Below are 9,085 nucleotides of genomic sequence, written 5' to 3'. Positions count from 1 at the left end.
CAATCAGTAAGATAGTGTCTCCATATGTGTAGGGTTTTATTTTTTTTTTCTCTTTCCATTTAAATTGCTGTTTGCTGCATCTAAATGATATACAAATGGGAAGAGGAACTGCAGGAAGATGTTGTCTAGGATATCAAAGTGGCCTCAGATACCCTTTTGTATAAACACCAGCAGTACATTTAATTGCTTTTGATCACAGCATGATATGTATGAAGAAATGATAAAATCCCAGTGCTTGCATATTTGGTGAAAAAGAGGGAAAGATGAAGAATAGAAAAGCTTCATAGTAAGGTCTTATTTTTTTATATTTTTCGGAATATGTATTAATCCATGGATGCAGGTGGGTTTCCTGACCCTGGAAATTTCCCACGCAAATCCACAGATGTCCACAAGTAATCAAAGGTCAGCCTTAAAAGTAGGCTGGCAAATTTAAATTGGTGATCCATTCAGCATTTGTGCAAGAACAATATTTGATATGTGAAGTAATGGTATCACTGGCAAATGCATTATATCTGCTTTACTTACATCTGTTTCCATGCACCTGTTGATAGACATCTATGGTTTAGTAGTAGTACAGTTATCAATAAAAAAGTAAACATGAAAAATAATATAGACTTGATGGAGTCAAAGCCTTGAGATAGTCATGAAAAGGGTGCATATATTCTTACATATTATTGGTTCCACGTAAAGCAATGCTGGTTAAATGTAATTTTTTTTTTCTTTCATAAGAAGTATCTGAAACTTGTATTTCCATTGCTAATCTACTAAATTGCAAAGTGTCAGTGAAACGAAAGCAGGACTGGAATTACTTTCTAGTACTATGGTTGCGATTGTGTACTCTTCCAGGCTAACCTGCTTTGAGAAATTATTGTTGAAAGAAGAAATTGCTTTCTGACTCTAATAATCACAGAGATCAATGATCTTCAAACTAACATGCTCCTGATTTTTAAACATCCTGTTCAGGATTTTGAATAATGTTACTATAGGAAAAGAAAAAACATCCATAAACAGAGGGATGCAATTCCAGGAAACAGTTCTTCCAAGATAGATATTCTTTTTTTTCAGTGTGCTGGATCCTAAATTGATCTGCAGAGTAAATATAGTTATTATGAAGTGGCCAGGCAAAGCATAACTGATATACAGAAAACACTACAGATTAATATATGCTGCAAAGGGATTTAGCAACATAATGTGTACCAAGGCACTCTCGGAGCTTGAAATTAAAACATGCATGCAACATCCATAAAAATATGGTTTGGCTTATTTCCGCTAAGATTCCTTTCTGAGAAAAATGAGGAATTTTTTTCTGACTGTTGGCTCCCCAGCAGTTCTTCTAGTTCAAACCACCATCTGCTTTCAGACATAAATTACACACACAGTTTAGAATAACTCTTCAGCAACACCTTCAGAATAAAAAGACATGCTTGCATTTGCTTATACTTTCAAGTGTTCCTTGAAGAGTCATTTTAGGGACCTTCTCACCTTCGTCAAAGGTAGCAGAAAGGATAGATCTATGAAAGTTTTTCAACTAAATGTGTCATTCCATCTCCCAAATAAGGTAGCTACATCACAAGTCTGGTGAACATAACCTTTCTCAACAGTCTGCCCACAGGCTCCCTTCCAGTACTTACAGCACCAGTTGAAAGTCAAAGGGTCCTTTAAAAGTTTAGCAGTTCATGCAGCTTTTTAAAGGCACTACAATGAAATAAATAAATTTTAATTTAAAGAAAGGTAACTGTAAATTCGCATCACTTACACAATGTTACATTCAAAATGTTGTTTGCAGTAAGGCAAATAATATATTATTAGTATAACTGAAATCACTAGAATCTCATTATTGTTAGTCCAGTAAAAGATGGAACAAGAATGCAGTTAGGATTTTTGCATGCATATTTCTTGGTTTCTAACCCTTTTCCTGGTGCCATGCTCCCCATTTCCAGATCCTCGGGGCCCTAAACCAAGAGGTTTCACACTGGTGGTGTCAGTGGGGTATCGTAACAAGCTGGCAGCAACTGTGTCCCTCACAAGAAGGAATACCAGATTGTCCATGTTGATGGTTCCTTCTTCCTCCCTACCAGGTCTGCTCAAGGTCATTTTAATATGTTTGCAAATGTGCTAATTTTGTCCAGCTCAGGTCTGCATTTCTTCACCACAGATGAATTGTTTATGGGCACGAGGTCTCTGTGTCTGCACCCCATCCCTATCGTCCCATGACTGCACTCCTCAGTTTCACATACCCAGGCTACTGAAGTTTTCCCAGATATGTGTTTCTTTGCACTGCCTCATTGTGTTAGAGCCCTAAGTATCCAGTAATGCGGGTTACTGCTTGTTACTGCTATGTCTGCATAAACCCATGGCTGTACCACGTGAAGTTAAACAAAAGTAAAATAAGCTTGCATAGACACCCAGTCGATCAGAGAAATTGCTGTTGTAGCTCAACCAAGTAAAGAAAAACTGCAGTTCAGTAGAGGTTCAGACAGAGCAGATCTGCCAAGCCTCAGACCTGAGGCCTCACAAATTCAGTATGAAGCTTATGGCCAATTTATAGCCATAGTAATGCTGCACTGAAGGGTTGTGTGGTCATAGCAGCATGATATTTAAAATGTTGTGGGTTTTGCTTTTTCTTTTTTAAAGTTAAAATGTTTTTAAGTTTTTTAAATTTTTTTCAGGTTTTAATTAATTTTGCCAGAGAGTAGTATCTGAGATGCTATAAGATATATGTACCATAGAAAATACTGAACATGTCTTAACGCTTTGATAATTTCATTTTGTCAAAACAGACATGATGAAAGCAAGGTTTGGAGGTGGTATTACATTTTAGTAAAACATCTGGGCATGTATGTCTTGTAGTCACGAAGAATGCATATTAAAGTTAAGACAGTTGTAATATTAGATTTACGATTAAGCAGTCAAATGAATGTAGCGCAATCTTCAGAGTCTGCGTACAGGCTGTTCCTATGATATCCTATCTCAGTGTCTTAAATGACTCTGGGCTTATTTTGTGTCATTACTGACAACTATATTCCCAGTTGTGGGTCATGACGTGACCATTAACGACAGCATTCCTGTTCAGAGTTGCACAAATCTCAAAGTAATTGCTTTTGCAACTACTCTTAGGCTACTCTGAAATATTAATACTGATTTTCCGAGAAGAAAAAACAAGTAATTTTGAAGAAGGCCATGGATTAAGGGCTGAAAGTAAACAACTATTGAAAGTTATTAATGACAACGAATTTTCATTTGATGCTTTTATGAGCATTTAGTACTAAAACCTGAAAAACTGTATAGATATACAGGGAAGCAAACCCCCATCATTCTTACAAATACTGATACATACATCTTTTCAACCTCCTGTCACTAAGGTGATAATTATTTTACAAAATGATTTGCATTTTCCTGCTGAGTTACTTGCGTCTGATTATGTTCCTATCCATGGATCGCTTAGTCTGTGTCGTGGTTTAAACCCAGTCAGGTAACTTGTTCACTCACTCCCAGTGAGTGGTGCCAAGCTGACAACAATCAAGGTCCGTGTTCGTCTCCCCCCCCCCTCCCTGCACCGGGGCTCTCCCCTTCCCCGCTCCCGGAGGAACGGGGAGGAGGATCGAGAGAGTGCAACTCCTACGGGTTGAGACAAGAACAGTCCAGCAACAAATCACCACCGCTACTATCAGCTAAAACAATGATAAGGGAAAATAACAAGGGAAGAGAATACGATACCACCGGCCAAGAAAACGAGTTCCACCCGGAAGCCCCTGTCCTTCCGGGCAACTCCCAGTTACCCCCCACCCCGGGCATGACGTGCTGTGGTATGGAATACCTCCCCGGCTAGCCCGGGTCAGGCGCCCCGTCTCTGCTTCCTCACAGCTTCCCCTCCTCCCTGGCAGAGCATGAGCCTCACAAAGTCCTTGGTCAGGGTAAACATCACTTAGCAACAACCGAAAACATCGGCTTCACCAACGCTGTTCTCAAAACTAGAAGTCAAAACACAGCACTGCACCAGTTAACACAAAGGAAAAAACATGACTGCTACTGCTGAACCCAGGACATTATCCACCCCTTATTCCATACCATTCACGTCGTGCTCAGATCCCACATTTTCAATACACCGTTGCTCTCCCACATATATACATCCATATACATACAGACCAAGAGGAAAAAAATCATTTTCTTAGTGCATGGACCAATCCCTATAATGCTGCCGAGTCCATTCGGTCCATGATGTTCCAAGTTCATTCTCTGTTGGGATGATGGCTGGAGGGAAGTCAGGGCCAGTCGCTGGTGACCTGGAGACATCTAGTTGATGGGCTATAAAAGCATTACACAGCAGGCAACAGCATACAATTGAGTTCACTGGCTGTTTTCCCCTAATATCAAATCCCCTTGAGGTATACATCGGACTTCCCCATCTTCCCGCATTACCCACCAAGTATATCCAGGTCCCTGAGCAAAAGCAATCCCACGAGTGGGTTTGCCTTTACCTGAAGCAGGAATAACCCAGACTGTCTTCCCCAGCAAATTCTTCATATGCACCACGGGAACTCTGTCCCCCTCTACAATATGTAAAAGTTCTGACTGGGCTGGGCCAGCCCTGTTGGCAGATCCTCTGGTGTTGACCAACCAGGTGGCCTTTGGTAAATGTGTATCCCAATGCTTGAAAGTTCCCCCACCCATCGCTCTCAGTGTAGTTTTTAACAGCCCATTGTACCGTTCGATTTTCCCAGAGGCTGGTGCATGGTAGGGGATGTGATATACCCACTCAATGCCATGCTCTTTGGCCCAAATATCTATAAGGTTATTCCGGAAATGAGTCCCATTGTCTGACTCAATTCTCTCTGGGGTGCCGTGTCGCCACAAAATCTGTTTCTCAAGGCCCAGGATGGTGTTCCGGGCAGTGGCATGGGGCACAGCGTATGTTTCCAGCCACCCGGTGGTTGCTTCCACCATGGTAAGCACATGGCGCTTGCCTTGGCGGGTTGGTGGCAGTGTGATATAGTCAATCTGCCAGGCCTCCCCATATTTATACTTCAACCATCGTCCTCCATACCAAAGAGGCTTTAACCGCTTGGCTTGTTTAATTGCAGCACATGTTTCACACTCATGAATAACCTGGGCAATAGTGTCCATTGTTAAGTCCACCCCTCGGTCACGGGCCCATCTATATGTTGCATCTCTGCCCTGATGGCCTGAAGTGTCATGGGCCCACCGGGCCAAAAATAATTCACCTTTATGTTGCCAATCTAAGTCCATCTGAGCCACTTCAATCTTAGCCGCTTTATCCACTTGTTGGTTGTTCTGGTGTTCCTCAGTGGCCCGACTCTTGGGTACATGGGCATCTACATGACGTACCTTCACCACCAGATTCTGCACCCGGGCAGCAATATCTTTCCACAGTGCAGCAGCCCAGATGGGTTTACCTCTGCGTTGCCAGTTGCTCTGCTTCCATTGCTTCAACCACCCCCACAGGGCATTTGCCACCATCCATGAGTCAGTATAGAGATAAAGTACTGGCCACTTTTCTCGTTCAGCAATGTCCAGGGCCAGCTGGATGGCTTTCACCTCGGCAAATTGACTCGATTCACCCTCTCCTTCAGCAGTTTCTGCAACTTGTCGTCCAGGACTCCATACAGCTGCCTTCCATCTCCGATGCTTTCCCACAATACGGCAAGAGCCATCAGTAAACAAGGCATACTGCTTTTCACTTTCTGACAGTTTATTATATGGTGGGGCCTCTTCAGCACGCACCACCTCCTCCTCTGGTGACATTCCGAAATCTTTGCCCTCTGGCCAGTCCATGATGACTTCTAGAATGCCTGGACGACTGGGATTTCCTATTCGAGTTCGTTGTGTAATTAGTGCAGCCCATTTACTCCATGTAGCATCAGTTGCATGATGTGTAGAGGAGACCCTGCCTTTGAACATCCAGCCCAGCACGGGCAGCCGGGGTGCCAGGAGGAGCTGTGCTTCAGTGCCAATCACTTCCGAAGCAGCTCGAACCCCTTCATAGGCTGCCAGTATCTCTTTCTCAGTTGGGGTATAGCTGGCCTCAGATCCTTTGTATCCCCGACTCCAAAAGCCGAGGGGTCGACCTCGAGTCTCCCCTGGAGCTTTCTGCCAGAGGCTCCAGGTAGGACCGTTCTCCCCAGCTGCAGTGTACAGCACATTTTTTACATCTGGTCCGGTTCGGACTGGTCCAAGGGCTACTGCATGAACTATCTCACGTTTAATTTGCTCAAAGGCTTGTTGCTGCTCAGGGCCCCATTTAAAATCATTCTTCTTCCGGGTCACATGATAGAGAGGGCTTACAATCGAACTGTAATTTGGGATGTGCATTCTCCAGAACCCCACTGCACCCAAGAAAGCTTGCGTTTCTTTCTTATTAGTTGGTGGAGACATTGCTGTTATCTTGTTGATCACATCTGTGGGGATCTGTCTACGTCCATCTTGCCATTTTATTCCCAAAAATTGAATCTCCTGTGCAGGTCCCTTGACCTTACTCCGTTTTATGGCAAAACCGGCTTTCAGCAGGATTTGGATTATTTTCCTCCCTTTCTCAAAGACTTCTTCCGCTGTATCGCCCCACACAATAATGTCATCAATGTATTGCAGGTGTTCTGGAGCTTGCCCCTGTTCCAGTGCAGTCTGGATCAGTCCATGGCAAATGGTAGGGCTGTGTTTCCACCCCTGGGGCAGTCGGTTCCAAGTGAACTGGACACCCCTCCAAGTAAAAGCAAACTGGGGCCTGCACTCTGCTGCCAAAGGAATGGAGAAAAATGCATTGGCAATATCAATCGTGGCATACCACTTGGCTGCTTTTGACTCTAGTTCATACTGAAGTTCTAGCATGTCCGGTACGGCAGCACTCAATGGTGGTGTGACTTCATTCAGGCCACGATAGTCTACTGTTAGTCTCCATTCTCCATTAGACTTTCGCACTGGCCATATGGGGCTATTGAAGGGTGAGCGGGTCCTGCTGATCACCCCCTGACTCTCCAGTCTACGGATCAGCTGATGGATGGGAATCAGGGAGTCTCGGTTGGTGCGATATTGCCGCCGGTGCACTGTTGTGGTCGCAATTGGCACTTGTTGTTCTTCAACTTTCAGCAACCCCACAGCAGAGGGATCTTCTGAGAGACCAGGCAAGGTGGACAGCTGCTCAATTTCCTCAGTCTCCAAAGCAGCAATACCAAAAGCCCACCGGTACCCTTTTGGGTCTTTGAAGTACCCTCTCTTGAGGTAGTCTATGCCGAGGATGCATGGAGCCTCTGGACCAGTCACAATAGGGTGCTTTTGCCACTCCCTCCCAGTCAGGCTGATTTCAGCCTCCAGCACAGTCAACTCTTGGGATCCTCCTGTTACTCCAGAAATATAGATGGGTTCCACCCCTTGACAGCTTGATGGCATCAGGGTACACTGTGCACCGGTATCTACTAGAGCCTTATACTTCTGTGGGACTGATGTGCCAGGCCATCTGATCCACACAGTCCAGTAAATCCGATTGTCCCCTACCTCCACCTGGCTGGAGGCAGGGCCCCTCTAATGGTCGTCACAGCATTGGACACTTAAGTCGTGTTGAAAGGGATTATTCTTCGTTATCACAGGAGCTGGAGTAAAATCAGCTCTTCCACTCCATCTGGGAAACTGCTCACCAGAGACTGAAGCCGTAGCTCTCATGGGACGATCAGTCTTGGCCCTTGCTCCCCTCTTCAGTTCACTCACCCGTTCCTCCAAAGCTGAAGTAGGTTTTCCATCCCACTTTGTCATGTCTTCTCCGTGATCCAGCAGGTAAAACCATAGGGTACCCCGTGGCGTATACCTTCTGTATCTCCTCTCTTGAACAATAGGACGTCTTTTGTTAATAGCTGAGACGCGTGTTGGTACACGTGAGGAGCTGGATAAATCAGATACATCGTCCCTCAATTTGTCGAGGTCCTGGGACAGTTTTTTCACAGCTGAGATGATGGAAGGAGTGAGATTGTCTTCGAACTCTCGGAGTTTATGAACCATTTCATCCACTGTTAGTGGTACTATGTCATTCCAGGTCACTGTTGCCAATGAATGGGCATATGATGACGGTGCATTCCGTGTAAGTTTTCGCCACATGGGTCGTGTACATTCAACTTCATCTGGATCTATAGGTGTATCCCCGTTATTCGGCTTGATGTGATAGATCATCTCTACGATGGCCGATTCCCTCAGAGACTGGATGCCTTTGTCTATAGTAGTCCACTTGGCCGAACGACTCGTAACATCGTCCTTGTACGGAAACCTTTCTTTCACAGCTGCCAAGAGCCTCCTCCAAAGGCTGAGGGACTTTTTCTCTCTTGCAATTGCTTTGTCAATTCCCCCTTCTCTAGCAAGTGATCCCAGCTGCTTGGCTTCTGTACCTTCTAGTTCGTGACCATCGGCCCCATTGTCCCAGCATCGGAGTAACCAGGTGATGATGTGCTCCCCTGGTTGACGGGTAAAATCTTTTCGCATATTCCGCAGCTCGGTTGAGGTCCGAGGTCGAGAAGTTACTTCTTCTTCTTCTTCGTCATGTGAGGATGACTCCTGATCAGATTCTGGACCGGGTGGTGAATTCATTGGTTCTTCATCTCGCTTCACCCTTTTTGCCTCCTTTTTGCTTGTTCTCTTGCGTACAGGGGCAACTGATATTGGTACGAATTGGTCCTCTGGTTTGGCTGCAGTGATTATCACTGTGGTTTGAGTAGCGACTGTACTTGTTGCTGGGGGTGGTGTAGCTACCGTGCTTGGAGCTGGGGTAACCGCGCTGTCTGTTGCAGTTGAAGTTTGAGCAGCTGCTGTACTTGCCACTGGGGTAGCTGCGCAGTTCATTGCAGCCAAAGTTTGAGTAGCGACTGTCACTTTGCCCTCAAATCCGCCGACATTCTTTTCCTTTTGAAGGTGCTGAATAGTGTTGAACAAGGCCCTGTAAGCATAGGCCAAGCCCCAGCACGTTGCCGTGATTTGTCCATCTCTGGTATGGCCAGAATGACCACACACCTCATTTAAGTGTTTTACTAATTCTTCTGGATTTTGCAGTTGTTCGGTAGTGAAATTCCAAAATACTGGAGGGGCCCACTGA

The sequence above is a fragment of the Pezoporus flaviventris genome, unplaced genomic scaffold (genome assembly GCF_033815535.1).
Source record: "Pezoporus flaviventris isolate CSIRO_AGI_PZ_B2104156 unplaced genomic scaffold, CSIRO_AGI_Pfla_v1 ptg000002l, whole genome shotgun sequence".
In the NCBI taxonomy this organism is placed as follows: Eukaryota; Metazoa; Chordata; class Aves; order Psittaciformes; family Psittacidae; genus Pezoporus; species Pezoporus flaviventris.
This window is presented reverse-complemented; position numbering follows the sequence as displayed.